The 17,062-nt window shown below is 35.8% G+C and overlaps 1 protein-coding gene across 17 annotated transcripts in view; it reads right to left on the bottom strand.

Moving 5' to 3' along the window:
- cyp2r1 (cytochrome P450, family 2, subfamily R, polypeptide 1) overlaps positions 1–17,062 on the bottom strand; it is a 243,958-nt gene that overhangs the window by 198,274 nt on the left and 28,622 nt on the right. For 9 of the 17 annotated variants that reach the window (XM_073906840.1, XM_073906832.1, XM_068222336.2 and 6 more), the window contains exon 2: positions 6,218–6,288. The gene's annotated coding sequence lies outside the window, so the exon portion shown is untranslated. Of the gene's footprint in view, positions 1–6,196; positions 6,289–17,062 lie in introns of all 17 variants that reach the window. The other 8 variants (XM_073906839.1, XM_073906831.1, XM_068222337.2 and 5 more) reach the window with 1 other exon arrangement.

The following is a 17,062-nucleotide window of genomic DNA, read 5'->3' as shown; positions in this document are numbered from 1 at the left end:
TGTTTCTGTCAAACATTTTTTTCATGCGCATATCCAAAATGTTGATAAAAATAGGTGGATAAAAAAAAGGTAGCTAATGTTTTACTCAATTATTGTATTAATCTACACAGCAATAAATATTAAATCTGCACATGTAGTCTTTGAATGCATTAGTGTATGGAGCAAAGACATTGTGTTGTTTTCAAATTAAATTTAAAAAAGCTATTTTTAATACAATATGTTGAATTGTATACGCAAGTATACAAGTATATTAGGTTTCAAATAACTTCTAAGAAAATGTTATCACACAATATGTGCTCCATCGTTATTTAATGTGACATTTGATTACGTGAAAAAACAACAACTCTCATATTGACCTGTACTAATTTAAGAATATTAAATTATAAGTGATCATACTGAACTTTTTAAATAAAATTTTAATATTTAGAATTATAATTAGTTAGTGTTTAGGGCTGCACTGTGATCTTTGAAGTGTTTTAAAATGCTTCTTGTTGTAAATATGCTTAAAGTTCTAAATACTATTTGAGATAAACAACTTTTTTTCTTCAACCCATTTACATTAACTCATGGAAAGATGAAAAATAATACTTTGATTCCTCTCTTACCCCTGATGTGCTTCAAAGGTTGTTGTCAGTATACTGTATTATAAAATCAAACATAGAAGTAATTTGGTTTTATATTATATATTATAAGAAACATTTAAATTATATACTGAAAACAGTCACAAAACAGTTTTTTTTCTCCTATTGAACAAAAAAGAAACCTGAAAAAACCTGAAAACAGCTCCATCAACCTGTATAGAATTATTTTTCCTATATGAAAATACCTGTGCTTGCTTGGCACTGAGTCACCATGACGTCAGATTGACATTGTACCCCAACATCGTGGGACATTACATTTTGTTTGGAAAGAAAATCGGGTTGTTGTCAGAACCCAACATCAGGCCGACATCAATGACCAAAATAAAACATCTGTCTGACATTGAACACTTTCCATCGCAGCCTAGAAACAACTAAATATCAACCTCTAGTGATGTTACATCTTGGCGTAATGTGGACGCTACCAAAATTACGTCTATCAGACGTTGGATTTTGGTTGCCATACCTGATGATTAAATATCAGTATTTGACATCAATTTGATGTTGGTTTAGGATGTTAAATCTTTCTTTATTTAACAAGATAAAAACCCATTGAGATAAACATCTCTTTTACAAGGGTGACCTGGCCAAGAGGTTCGCAACACATTCTGAAAAATAATAATAAATCAAAAGTAAAGCTAATATACAAAATACAGTTTAGTTATTCAGCTATACCATATTACAGTATGTTAAATACACATCCATTGAGAAATGGATTATTGTTGTTTGTTATCAAGGACTGTTCCGACTGAAGAGTATTCCAAGATTAGGGGGGGACATGATTAAAGGGTCGCCTCTCCATTTTAGTTTGAACCTTGAAAATAGGGCATACTGGCTTTTTTTTTTTTACCTATGAAGAAGAAAAATTAAATAAAGGCACCAGACCCAGAGCCAGAAGAGCGTTATCATTCAGTGGTTGTTGACTCGACGTTGAATTTTGTTCACTTTCTGAGACAACCTTAAATCAACACAATATTAACATCATTTCACGTCATCATTGGACGTTAAAATTATGTTGTCCCTAGATGCTGGTGACCTAAATCTAACCTAATATTAACGTCTTCGGCTGGATGGTTAGTGTTTTCCAGCTATACATCTTCTTTAGTGTTCAACAGAATAAAGAAACAGTTGAGGGCGAGTAAATAGGGAGTCAATTAAATTTTTTTGTTAAACGATCCCTTTAAATCGGTAAAACTTAAAATGCTACCTTTTTTCCAATATAGTACAGCATTTTTTTTTCCTAAGTTGTGCCAACCACCACAGCTGGCTGTTTTAAACTGTAAATTTAATTCAGTTATTTTTTTAATGGTGTATTATAAAAACATCTCACAAGTTAACAAAAAGATATGGTTAAAAGCTTTTTTAATAAACAAAACTTAATACCTCCACGAGGGAGTCACCCAAAGCGGACTGTTATGACATCAGTGAAGGAATGGACATTATTATTTGATCTGAATACGCTAAACAGGCACACTTAATGGTACTAACTGTCTCTTAAAAGAAAGTCTCGAAGATGCATTGCCCCGGGAGCGAAAAATGTGTCATAACAGAAGTTGTAAGCCAGGATATATTTACTTTCAAATGAGATGCACCGAGTTTGCACAGTTAAAGTCTACTGATAAAAACTAGTTGGGTTTTACCTAGCCCTTGAAAAGCCCTACACAATAGTTAACTCAGTGCAAGCTCATAAAAAGCACAGAGCAGCAGGTTACGTCTGGACCATGCAAGCGCTTTGCCACGTCATCGCCCAGTGTGCCAGCCTGTGCCACTGCTCACAGGTGACAACAACGTGTTACTATGGCGCTGCCGCGAGTCTCGCCACGCAGGGAGATGTGATCACACTTCTTAATGTGACTCACAGGCTGCATTACTTCCAGCTAAATGACACGCTTATGACTTCATTGTTGAATCACAATCCGTTTAATTACAGCCCGGAGATCTATTATTTGCGTTTATTTTCCTAGTGTGGAGTGGAGCTGCTCCACCTCTAAATCACCAGATCGCTCACTGCTCATTAATGTCAGCTCGCAGTGTGTACTGTGTAACAGGGCCAGGCCGGGCCAAGGCCTAATTTACACATAAAGAGCGCTTTCCCTCAAGAGCACATGTCTAATAATAAATAATAATCATAATTCTGTATATTTAGCACTTTGTTAGCCACCATTGTATAGCACCTGGATTCTCTGCTGCCATTTGCAACGTACAAAAGCTCTCATCACACCAGCTATTGATGGAGAGCAGACAACTATATATGTGGGAATGAAGAGGAAGCTGTGATTGATGAAAGCCAATTGGATAATTTTGTCCTGGATGCCAAGGTTTTAGCTCTACTGTTTTGGAAAAGCACCCAGGGATATTTAATGACCCTGAGTTAACATCTCAACCAGATGACTATAGCACTATAATGAGCAGCGAGACATAGAGGCAAAGGTTAAACACACAATGACACAATGGTAAATTTGGGGCTCTCTACAACAACGCCCTACAGGACTGGCTGACATAATTTAAGTGTCAAAACTACACATCAATGACGAATTGATCATAAAAGTATAGAAGCACTGTGTAGAATGTTGCTAGCCAGATCTCCCCATCCTATTATCACCTCAGCTTATTAAGCTTAGATATTTGATCATTCATTTACTTTTATTCTAAATTAGGGGTGGGATGAAATGTTTATTCCATAAGACAAGACGACACACGAGACTGGGTTCATGAGAACAAGGCAAGACTAGATTTTTTTACACAATTTTTAAGAAATCTTCAATAATAAAATATATGAATGGAAAACTTCTTTTATTCAAAAACTTCTTTGGTTCTTTTTTAAAAATCAACCTGTAAAAAATGTTATTTTACTTCTATTTTAACGAATTCTATGCAGTAAAGGACATGCAAACACTTTTTTGCTAATAAACACTACCTGACAAAAGTCTTGTTGCCTGCCAGTTTTAGGAAGAACGAATAATAACTTCACTTTTGGTTGATCATTTGGTATAAAAAGTGGCTTATATGAAAGGCAAAGGGCTCTAGATTACGCTTATTTTACCAAAGTAAAATATGATCATGCCTTGATTTTTAATTATTTAATTAGGACAGTAAGGTCTGACTTTGCTTAGACAAAATTCTTGTCACTTAGCAAAAATAATGTTCAGTACTGTATTGAAATAATAAGTCATGGTACAGTGGAAAAATAATTAATATTGTGTATATGACTCCTATGAGCTTGGAGGACTGCATTCATACATCTCTGCAATGATTCAAATAACTTGTTAACAAAGTCATCTGGAACTGCAAAGAAAGTGATCTTGCAGGGCTCCCAGTGTTCATCTTCAATCCCTCCATCTTACCCTAGACATGCTCAATAATGTTGATGTCTGGTGAATGGGCTGGCCAATCCTGGAGTACCTTGCCCTCCTTTGCGTTCAGGAACTTTGATGTGAAGGCGGAAGTATGAGAACAGGTGCTATCCTGCTGAAGAATTTGCCCTTTCCTGTGGTTTGTAATGTAATGGGCAGCACATATGTCTTGATACCTTAGGCTTTTTATGTTGCCATCCACTCTACAGATCTCTCACACTCCCCCATACTAAATGTAACCCCAAACCATGATTTTTCCTTCACCAAACTTTCTGTGAGAATCTTGGGTCCATGTGGGTTCCAATAGGTCTTCTGCAGTATTTGTGATGACTGGGATGCAGATCAACAAACGATTCATCAAGAAAATCTACCTTCTGCTTTTTCCAAATGATCAACTACAAGTCGTTATTATTTGTTGCTCTTACAACAGGGATTGTTGACAAAACAGAAAAGTCTTATTATAATTTTAAATATTGGCAAAATATTTGCTATGTTAGGTGCTTTTTGAAATCCACTTGCAATAAATTGTGTTTTACTTGCATTAATGAATTCTATGTCATAAAGGACATGAAAACACTTCTCAATATTAGCTATAAACTTTACTGACTATTTTTTCCCCCTCTACAATTTCACATTAGAAATCGAACTCCTTTCCACAAATCAAAATAATGCAATTTTTGGCATTTCATTTTTTTAAAGTTTCGCTTTCATACAACATTTCATGGCTCTGTGACTCCCTATTGGACGCAAGTATGAAGAAATAGGAAAGTGTTTTAATGGAATTTGATGCCACACACCGAATCACAATATCTAGTCACACCCCTAACATAAATGTTACTTGACATTATGAATAATTTTTAAATTTATAAGCAAAGATTAATTTCATGATAAAGAGCTTTTGGCAATACAGAGATTTTGGCTACAGGGATGCACCAAGCCACAAAAAAATTTCAGCTGAAAACAGGTGAAAATAAAATATATGAAAAAAGGCTATGGTGCATAACACTGGTCAGCAGTATTCAGCCAGCTCAGGCTAGTTTCACTCTCCCTAATCACTGTATGATCTAAAATGGCTTTCACACCAGACACAGAAAGCGCTGAGCTATGAAAATGCTTGATTTCAATGACTTCTGTCATGGTTTATTCCAGTGCCGACCAAAGCGCGAGAGCAGCAGAGCACATCTCAATGTAAATGCTGGAATGTAATGGATGTATATAAATGTTGGAATATAATTACAGTTTCAATCATATTTTAAAATTCTCTCTGCATACACAAAACACTAAATTGTTCATAATAGCAAATGAATGTTCATTTTCAGTTGTGTGCTGTTGTCAGGCATTCATCACTGCCACCTAACCTAACATTGTGCACATTCCCATACTGTATCCGAAACTGCTCCCTATTCTTTCTATCAACATTCCCTACAACAGTACAATATTACAGTCCACTTAAAACAGTGAATAAAATTAATTTATTTTATTTACTCCTTTATGAATGAATTTTACCCTGTTATATTTAACACGGTCTGTTAGTAACGAAACAAAAACTTTTGGTTTCTCTCATGTATACAAAAGTTAGACTACTTTAATCAGGCATGTTATCAGCCGAGGACAAAAAAGGAAGACAAGAGAAAAGACCAACCATCCCTCACCCCTCAAAACAAACAACTTTGTACTTTAATGTCGGGACAGACACCGCCGATAGATGGCACCACTAACTCGGTTAGTTTTCTTGTGTCCCCAGAATATAATTTTTCCAGTAATTTAGCAGACTCTTTATTATATTACTTTTATTTATACGGGAGAACCACATCAGCGTTTAATTAAATACTTTACTTAAACATTTTATTTTTAAACTTACAGCGCAGAAATCGCACTTTAGATGCCATCTTCTGGTCAGACATGAAAATTTATCTGGTGCGCGAACTCTCGCTGTGCATTATGAGTATTCTCATAATCTAGAGCATGGGTTGTAGATATGTTATTGTTGTGTATTGTGGGATTGATTCAGTGTACTTTATAACATCCACTATGATTTTGGACACCACTAGAAATGGCTGCTCCCTCAAGCATTTAAGGGTATGAGGATACTGCCCAAGTCATCTGATTTCTAATCACCATCACCTGTCCACCTGATTCCATCACAAAAGGCACTCTCTATCACTCACGCATAATCTGATTTACAGTTCACATCAGAGAACCTACCTGACCCATTTCTGAATCTACCTGGATCTTTGTTGTTTCCTCATCTCCTGGTTCCTTCGTCTCTTCATCCCCCGATTGTTCCACTCACACACCTGCAAGTACAAAGACTTTCAGTACCCATAAGACTCTATAACCATTACCATCTGCTCACCATATTCCATCTGTTGTCAATAAACATCCTGGTTGGTACAGTACATTGCATCACTGTCTCTCATCTCATCTTCAGCTGTCTGTGTCGTGACAGCTGTTGCTAAAAATATGAAGTGATGTTAACATTTTAATTTTTCTTTTTCTTTTTAGTAAGACTAAATAAAAATCATCATATGCAATGTACTATCCAGAGCAACCATAACACAAGGAAAATGCATTAGCCTTGGCCAGTACCTTAAACCGTAGCTGTTAATTCAGCTTAAAGTACAAATAAGTTTAAAGGAGCTTAAATATTGCATAGTGGGCAGATAAGAGCACCAAAATATATACATTGAAAAAGGCTGACTACGTAACCAGGCTGGTCGTATAAAGTGGCCCATATTTAACTATGGTACGGTAATTTCAAATACATCACATTTACTAAGTTGTGGTGTGGTCTGGCATCTGTTGGGGAAAAATTCGAAAAGTAAAGTTACGAGGCCATAGATCCATTAAACAGTGCAGGACTGCACCATAGCTACAGCTGGAAATGAAATCTCTCTTCTCCAAGTGACTGAGCTCAAAAAGTCATTAGCGTTCTGGCTTCTATATGCTATTATCCTTAAGCAACAGAAAGGAAACTATCTTAGGAAAAGCCTTCTCATCTGGTAAACTCATGATGATTGCGGTTAAGCATATATTGGTTTGTCTTTTACAGTAGCACAATTGGCTTGTACGCACCAAAACCGAGGCTGTAATAAATACTCAATTCTGTAACGTCATTCTTTAACTCGTAAAGCAATCAAGCATTGCTCTAAGCTGAAAAGCTTTATTACTAACACAGAACTGCCGATATGTCATCAAAATGACAATAACAATTTATATTTTACAATATTTATGACCAGAACAAGAGGCAATTTAGTTAATTGTGGCCCCCTAATGGAATGGTTCTTACAAAAATGAAAATTCTATGCAAATTTTTGCTTCCTCAGATGTTCTAGTCAAGATTTTTTGCTGCCAGTATGACTACAGATTTCTTGTCATCACAATCAGTCAATAGAATTGGGTTTTGTTGTAAGCTCTCTGTAAGCTTACTGTTACTGTGTTAATTTTTTTCCAGATCAAGTCATACTGGAGATATGTACTTTATAGTAACATAAATTTTGTATATTGACCAAAAAATTTGTCCAAATTAGTAAACAAACAAAAATGTTCACCCAGCAAAAACAGTTAATCGAGAAACAACCACTATAAATTCTTTACATAAAACCACTTACATAATCTTCATGAGGTCAAACCGGCAGAAAACCCGTGCAAACACAGGGAGAACATGGGAAGAACTCCACACAAATATATATTAATTTATGTATATCTGTATATATATTTATTCAATAAATGTATATTATATCTTTGTGATGACAAGAATGAGTGAATGATAACAAATAACTTTTAATTTGTACCATTATAGTTGAAGTCAAGAAAAGAATTAATGGTGCTGTTATAATTCTCATGACACAATTATAATTTCTTTGTGACAATCATGTTTATGTCAGATTTATGACATGTTTTGTTGTATTGGTAATGTTAAGTTGTTATAAAAAAAAGACAAGGATAGGTTATCAAGTAATTGGTTATGTCACGTTTTGTATTTAAGTCAAACATTGACTTAATGTGGTTAAATCAAACACTGCATTTAAGATGAAATATCTATGCAAACAACACTTAAGTACAGTTGTCATAAACATGCATAAATGTGTTATGTCATGACTATAAAAGTGTCATAACAGTCCTAACAGGCCTCTTCAAGTAAAGGGTTACCAAAAGGAATATATTCCTGTATCTGTTCTGCTTTGGACAGGTGAGTTATCTCATTGTCAGTACCCTGCCCATGTTTTCTGGCACACCCAAATGTAGACTGGTTTCCCAGAGCTAAAGACTAGAGCAGGCAGCTGCCGTACATCCTGAGAGACACACGGACAGTGTTACATTGGCAGGAAAATTTGCCTCTTGTCAATGCTGCTTTACTGGGCGACGCAGACTTCATACAGCAGCATATGGCAAGAAAACATATGGTGGTCTTGTTTAACAGAATATTACATATGGTTATAAAATGATAAAGCAAATAAGGTGCTTACAGACTTCTGACTGATGAAAAATACACTTCAGAAAATATGGGATAATTCTATAAAAATCTGACATTTTTCCAAGAGTATCAAAAGTCTTATCCAGACCACTACCACCAAAACCGCAGACACACACACACACACACACAGACAGAGGAAAAAAATAAAGAAAGAAAAAAATAAATAAAGGACAGTCACACACACAGTTTGCCAGCACACCCATTCCATCTACACTGGCACTTCCAATAGGAAACTGACAGTATTATGTGACACCATGGAATGTTCTGAGGTTCTGGCTGGTGAAGCTGAATTAAATCCCACAACAATGCTCTCTTTTGTTTTCAAATTTCCATACATTCGAGTCCACAGTATCCTTAAAGTGAATATATTTTCATAAAGGAAAGACACCGATCAACATGTTTAAGTGTTTTTATATATTTAAAAAATTGAAAGTAATGTTTTTACTTGCTTATGTTCTTTGAATGACACCTCTCTGAAAGGAGAAGTAACAGCATGGTTTAAGAAGCTGTATGTTTTCAATAACACATGTCAAATTAAGGTTAGACTGAGCCATAAAAATGATAAATTAAAGTATGCACACAAACTAGACGACGTTAAAAAACAGAGAGGTCACATTATTATGATAGCAGGCAATTCTGCTGTAAACAAAGACCAGCAGTCTGCTGATCAGAAATAAAAATAATTGCTTTCAAAATTACACTGAATAAAGTTATCTTTCTCTTGTCCCTGGGGCAATAACTTAAGTGACTTGGGAAGCGTTACAAGACAGACTACGGCACCTGCCAAGTTTTTATTTGATTTGAGGGATAATTTTCATTCTTTAGACACTTTGGTTATCTTGGACTATTTCAAAAGTGCTTTTATTACCGCGTGTACAATGGCTTAAATTGTCTGCGAGGATTGCGAATGCTGTCTTCAAATTATGAGTAATGATGATAGAGGATTTTCATTTTCAATGACCCATGGTCAGCCAAAACCAAAAATTTTCACTCTCAAATATTAATCAGAACAATATATTAATTCAGGCGAGAAACAAGAGAAAAGGAGATACCTTGACCGCTTAAGAGAGGCTTTGTTGATTACAAAGTCACATAGAAATAAAAGAATGTAAAATAAAATTAATCGAAAGTAATAAAGGTTTATTTTTTAAAAAATTGTTCACATTACAAAATTAAAAGCAATCATGAAAGCAATACCAAAAACAACAGTAAATAAATACGTTTACATCTAGACTATTCAACCAGGCAGGTTACATCATTACAAATATAGTTTGTTGATTTGATGTTTCTCAAATCCATTGTTCCAACAAACATTCGCAAATTCGTAATTTGCTTTCAAAGTATTTTTACAGTTCAGTTTTAGCGATCTTCATGTTTACAACTGTGCTCTCTTCGCAGTGCATTTTGAAAACATTGATGTCTTTTTCAACACTGCTGTGGCTCATAGGTGCTGTAGCTATAGGTGACCTATTATTTAAAAGCGGAATTTACGTTACGCCTCCAAAGCATGTGAAAACAAAACATAGCATTCGTCAATGCTTTTAATTTATAGTAGGTTATGTAATAAGTATCTGTACTATATATGATATGGGCCAATTGGTTAGAACATTTCTGCAGTGGATTGCATGTGTCAAATTGTAAAAGTAGACTTAAAAAAAAAAAAAAAAAACAATATCCTACTTAATAATATAAAATATTAATGATAATAATAATAATAATAATTTATATTTATTATTATTCGATAATATTATTATAGGATTTTTTTCATTTCCTAATAAATAATAAATATTACTTTTAATTTCTTAATGAATAACCTCATTATTTATTTATATGATTTATATATGATATTAGAATACATGTTAACTTTTGTTAATGATTCTGTTTTAGAATAGAATATGTAATGTTCTTAATAATAATTTGTAAAGGAAACACAGGCTCTATAAGTCTAAAATTGGGTTTGTTTGTTTTTAAATGCGTGTGCGTGTAAAATAATATAACTTGCATAAAGAAATTATAGGGTTCTTCTCTAAAAAAGTTGTTACTTAACCCTGTTTAGTGCATCATTATGGGCGTTTTACATTGTAACTAACGTGGCTCAAATGATGGATCTGCGACAGAAAAACTATGAGTTTTGGGAAACACTCGTCACTACTTTCTTTTCCCAAACGATGCATCGTAATATGATAGTTCAGCCACAAGTTACGTTGTTGTTTGGGAAACGTATCCCTGATAATTTTTACACATCATCTGTCTCAATCAATTTTATATCCAATATTATTTTTGCCCTGATTAAAAAGAAAACCCTTCGAAATGCCTGAATCTCTCTAAGCATCTCAAAGGGATTTTCCACAGCCATCTAAGTGCCCTAGAAATGCAGTTTCGTGATTGATTACAAAGAAACTCCCTCGGAGAGTCACGGGATGAAAGGAAAATAATTTGATTTCATACATAAATAAATTCTCCTTATGTGCATGGAAATTGCTTTCAGTATCTGTTATAATCTTAGGCACAATATTATCAATTTACCTAACAAACTGATTGAATCTACTATTGCTTATAGTCTTTAAATGGAGTTTAGCATGAAAAATCTACTACAGGGCAAAACGCCAAATATGTCATGTACAAATCAACAGAAGTACTATTTTATGGTCTCTTTTATTAAGTTGTGTGTTGCTTTGAAGTGAAAAATAGTAAATAGTTGCAAGGGGATGGATTAATGATTAAGTTGTCTTTTTCTAACTCGTCCTAATATGGGGGATTTGAAGCTTGTTTTGGCTGCGCTTGAGCTTCAACCACACAGCAGGGCAGAGATGAGAAAAGAAGAGCTTTAAGAAGAAGAAGAAAAAAAAAACAGCATCACAGCGCATTAAAAACAAATCTACTGAGGGAGCCACCAGCTTAGGAGAAGCAAGACGATTAAAGGGTCACAGGTTATCTGACAGGTGGCTCATACCTGATGATGCCTCCAACCCAATCTCTAAGGGGACATAATACCCATCCTCTTTTCCAAAACATTGACATATTTGATAGTAAAGGGCACCGTCATCTTCAATAACAACAATCAAGACCAACATTAAGCCGATCTGAGCATCTTGAGCGCATTGCTTTAAATCGGTTTACACAAGGCATGTCTTCAAATACTGTAGTTTACTGTCCGCCGCCGGATTGAGAGATACTGTAAAACTGAACATTGTGAGAAGGGGGCAAAAAGTCAAGCAAGAAAATGAGGATGATTGCCGTAAACACGAAGCAGAAGATGAGATCAGTCTAAGTGTCCTATTGGTACAGCTTTCGTGAGGGTTCAGTCCAAACACCCTGCAATCATGCAGGACAGCGGTGCAAAAAAGAGAAGAAAAAAAAAACAGCGTACAACAGCCTGCATTCTAATGATGACAATTTCGAAAACTGGAGGATTTCTGTCTACTTTTGAGAGGGAAACTAATAATTTTATCAAGCGGGTCTGTTTGTGTGAGTCTTGTATTCAAGATGAATCCTGTGCTGTGCTTTAATTTTACACACAGGGAATTATGGATGTTCCATCATGGTGTAATGGAGGCAAGCACAGGTACAGGAAACTTTGTCAGAGTTAAAGGTTGCATGAATTTCACCCTGTCTCAGCAGATTCTGAAGAACAATGTTTAAAAAAAAAATCTATCAAGAACTTATGACAGGGTTGGATGTTTCAGAAAGACAATGACACAAAGCACAGTTCCAGATCTACCAAAGAAAAATAGCATTGCATCTGTTGATTAAATAAATGTTGTGTCAGAACTGAAATGTTGCTTTTTCCTTAGAGTATAAAATATATCCAAATAAAATTGCTGATTTGAAAGGCCAGCAGGCTATGACTTGCAGTTCATTCATTCGTTTTCAACCGCTTTTCTGGGGCCAGGCTGCGGGAGCAGCAGTCTTAAGATAGAGCCCCAGCCTTCCCTATCCCCAGACACTTTCTCCAGCTCCTCTGGGGGGATCCAGGGGCATTCCTAGGCCAGCAGAGAGACATAGTCCCTCCAGCATATTTTGTATCTTCTCTGAGGTCTCCAACCAGTGGGACAATCCTGGAACATCTCCCTAGGTAGGCGTCCAGGAGGCATGCGAAACAGATGCCTGAGCCACATCAGCTGACTTCACTCAATGTAGAGGAGCAGCGGCTCTACTCCAAGCTCTACTCAGGTGACAGTGCTCCTCACCCTATCTATAAGGGTGCCCTGCCACCCTGCAAAAGAAACTTATTTCGGCCGCTTGTATCCAAGATCTTGTCCTTTCGGTCATGACCCAAAGCTCATGACCATAGGTGAGAGTAGGAATGTAGATTGACCGGTAAATCGAGAGCTTTGCCTTTTGGCTCAACTCCTTCTTAACCACAATAGACCGGTACGTCAACTGCATTACTGCTGCACCAATCCACCTCACTCACTTGTTCCCTCACTCGTGAGCAAAACCCCACATACATGAACTCCTCAACCTGAGATAAGGACTTTCCTCCAACCTGGAGATGGCAAACCACTTTTTTTCGATGGAGCACCATGACTTCGGACTTGAAGTTGCTGATTCTCATCCCAGTCATGTCAATTGTGTAATTGCAATTGACTTGCAATATTATATGAAAAAATGACCAGGGGTGACCAAACTTTTGCATAAAACTGTATGTGTGTGTGTGTGTGTGTATATATATATATATATATAAACTATTTGTATATGCATTTATTTATTGAACTATCTTTGTAATGACAATGATAAGCGAATCATATTATTGACATTTTAATGACATTTAATTGCATTCTAATGATGACCATTTCGAAAACTGGAGGATTTTTGTTTGCTTTTGAGAGGGGAACTAATAATTCTATCAAACGGGTCTGTTTGTGTAGGTCTTCACTGTATTGAAGATGAATCCTGTGCTTTGCTTTGATAGACCACAGGGAATTCCTGACTTTCCCTCTTGGCACTTGACGCAAAGGCCTGCGAGCGAGCAAGCGGCGACTGTCTGAAAGATCTCCCCGTATCAATAACCATCTCTCTTGCTACCTTGTATCACCGGTGCCCCGAGGCAATTCTTCAAGTCAAAGCCTTGCTTCATCAACCTCTGGATTTAACAAGACAGCTCTTTTTATGCTTATTGGCTTCTCGAGTGGTAATGGATTTTCTCAATGAGTCACTCTTTTCTTTCTACAGGTTTCACACTTTTTTTTACTGGGCTTCTGGGCTCGTCTCCAGGCCAGATCCTCTACCATTGACTTTGATTTCCTGAGGTAAGTGATCCATCGCTCCAGGCCCAATGAGCATTGCCTGAAATCTGGCCTTACTTTGGCTCCCTGTGCCTGATATTGTACACTCTAATGCAAAGTGAAGTAGCACGTCTAAATAGCCTGTCAATTCCCCCCACCCTCTGCTCTCTGCGGGCTTCCAAAAATCCCCAGCTGGGACTCATTTCTAGCATGCTTGGGAACGTAAACGATACAGCAATATTAAGGGGCATTAAACTACTTGATGACATTTCAGTCGCGTTGATGAAGACTGGCATTCGTTCTAGCAGAAGGCAGACAGCCGGCAGATGGGCGTGAGGTGATTGTCTTATCTTTTTTTTGCAATACAGGGACAAGGAGAACTTAAAATCTTAACTTTTTCTAATTTAGCGAAGGACTCGCTCAAAAGCAATTGACAGCTCCTATGAGAATGTCACACTTCTAAAGCACTTGTTTTCAATTACATGATAAAAAAATATGATGTGTTTTTAAGATACAATCAAATTCACACGTTGTAGTTGATGGTTAATGACAAAGGCAACCTTCACCTTGTGGTTTCCTGCCAACGTTTTGGATCACTTACCAAGACCTCTTGTTCTGATATAGGAAATGCAATTCAAGATGTGTAAAAAACAGAGCCCACATTGTAGCTTAAGTGACCCTCTCTGCCGCTCATCCTGACCCGGCGCGTGTGCTACAGGGTGTCTGTTCCACAACAGGAAAGAATAAACTCAGGCTCAAATCGTAGGAAATTCATCAAATCTGGTTCTTGGAGCTGCATCTTTCAAGCCCTGTTTCCTTGCCATATGATTTCTATAAACCAAATCACTGTTGGCTCCCTCACAGGCCGGCAGGCGCCTGGGGCAGGAACGTAATGAAAGCCAAATGCAAGTGACAATACAATAGGAAACCTCCACCTTTTTTTTTCTCTCAGTTTGGATTGAATTTTTTTGTTTGTGTTGAGACATTTCTGTCCAAATATGTCTGAGGGGTTTTGGGTACTATTTAGGTATCGGGTTTCACAGTGGATTAAAAAAAATATGTGTAAATAATGCATTATGTGTACACACACATGCATGCGTACATAAACAGCACACACAAAAAATAAGAAAATATAGTTTCCTTCATTTTAATGAAGGACTTACAACTGAAATTGTTCATTTGAGGTCTTAAATAGAGCTTTTTATCTAGAACCATTTCTGGACTAGCATCTCGCTGTCACTATGTATGCGAGTTAGCATCTAACACAAATTCACTTAGGGAGGCCTGACTCCCTCCCTAACCCTGAAAGAGCAGCTCTTGGGTATCCTTGGCACATGCATGTCCCTGACGGTCTGTCCTGCTTTCCTAAGATGAAAAAGACAAGAAGATCCATTTTACAAGGCCTGTTAAAAGGTTTTAAGTATGATTTGGTGCTTCCTGACAGTGGACACTATTCCAGACTTCTGACTGTTGGCTGTTTTTGTACAAAAATACTAATATCCTACTACTAAAATACATGCAAAATAGCAACATATACTGCTTTCATGATTTTTAAAGGTCAATATTGTGATTACAATATGATAAACATGATATCATGAATCTACTTGTTTAGTAATGAAGGAAAATTCATTACTAAGTATTATACTGATAACGTTGGAAAGTACATTTCTACAACTATAAATTCTGTTTTCAATTTAAAGTAACATTCTTACAAAATAAAAAAAGTCTTCTCAATAGTACAGCTAAACCAAACAATCGAGAGCTAAATTAATATTTTCTATTTTTTTAAAAGGTTTTTTTTTAACAGTTATTACTACTAGGCCATCAGCCCTAACTTTTATTTATTATGTTTTGAATACTTTTTCAAACAAATATAAACAATTATTATTCATATCAAATCATATCATGACTATTGTTATGTGTAATATCAAATTGTGAAAATTTACAAAAGATAGAAGACAGAAAAGGCCTGACAATGCCTAAAATATCAAAACTACCTCAAAATCTGAGAACATCTGCCTCCATTTTGACACGCAGGACCTTTTAATGACTGCTGCTAATTTTCAACACACTAGTTAATTTTTTATTTAAGTCACATTAATTACTTGTTTACTGTTTAATTTGTAAAACATCTCAAGTCATGTTAAAGGTAACATAAAACTTTATTTTGGAAGAAAAAAAAACTTTTTTGACAAGGTAAAATAAATGATTTCATTTTATTGTACCTCAGATCTGCGTGAACTTTTTTGTGGTGGGTTTAGTCTGCATGCAGAAGATTGCTAATGAACAGAATGCCCTTAATGTATAGCTGATGGGACTTGTAAGGTTTCCATTGTATCTAGTAATTCAAACATGGATATTGAGGTTGCCACATAATCAACAAGACCTTGATGTGAGCTGCTTTATGTTGACTTAAGTGAAGAATTTTGAGTGTTATAATAGTGTGTAATTATTGGTTCGACATTCATTGATTTTAATAGTTGCAAGCATTGCATCAACATTTTTTCCAGCACATATGACTCATACAGTAAATGACCAAAACTAATTTCAACTAGATTATATTATACAGTACTGTTGTTGACTGAATGTATGGGGTTAATCTTGATCAAAAATCAAAGAAAGCTGGCCAATGGTGCCACATGCTGATATGATCAATGCATTTACAAAATGTTTTTTTTTTAATGTAAGTGGTTGCAAACAGTTTTTCTAGGCTGAATTTAAACAAATTAAGAAGAACATTAATGAATTAAGTTTATTTGTTTAAATTCAGCCCATGTAAATTGTTTGCAAACACTTACCTTAAAAAAAAAAAAAAAGTAAATCAAATGAATCTTTTTTCCATGGCAAACTGCTCTCAGAGAACGGGTTGTTAATATGGCTGTTAAAAAAATCCTTCCATTGATAAAATCACAATTCTTTCAATAACGACTCTGAATTGTTTCCCAAAAGTTTCAAATCGATTCAGAAAAAAAGAAGTGAAAGGTGTTCACACAAATGTTGTCAAATTAGGTTAATTTGGAAGAAGATAAATAAACCTAAGAATTATAGATATGATGAGTGATGGCACGAACAAACATCGTGCAACGAATTCAGGTTGTCGTTCAAACTTTTGCTGCGTCACAAAGTAAAACCTCGACATGACATTAAGCACTTCTTGTCCAGTTTGCAACGGACTTTAAATCAACAACAACAACAAAGCCACATGCGTCAGAGTGAGCAGTCAGTCACATCCAAGGGCACAGCATGATGGGACAGATGATTATATGCTATCGGTGTTTTTCATTTAATAAAATTGCAGCACTTTGCTGTCAGTTTCACTGACTGACATTACAATTGTGATACAATTTATTTTGCAGCACTAGTTTA

Source organism: Danio rerio, chromosome 7 (genome assembly GCF_049306965.1).
Source record: "Danio rerio strain Tuebingen ecotype United States chromosome 7, GRCz12tu, whole genome shotgun sequence".
NCBI classification, from domain to species: Eukaryota; Metazoa; Chordata; class Actinopteri; order Cypriniformes; family Danionidae; genus Danio; species Danio rerio.
The sequence above is the reverse complement of the archived record's forward strand: the minus strand, read 5'-3'. Positions and strand labels throughout refer to the sequence as shown.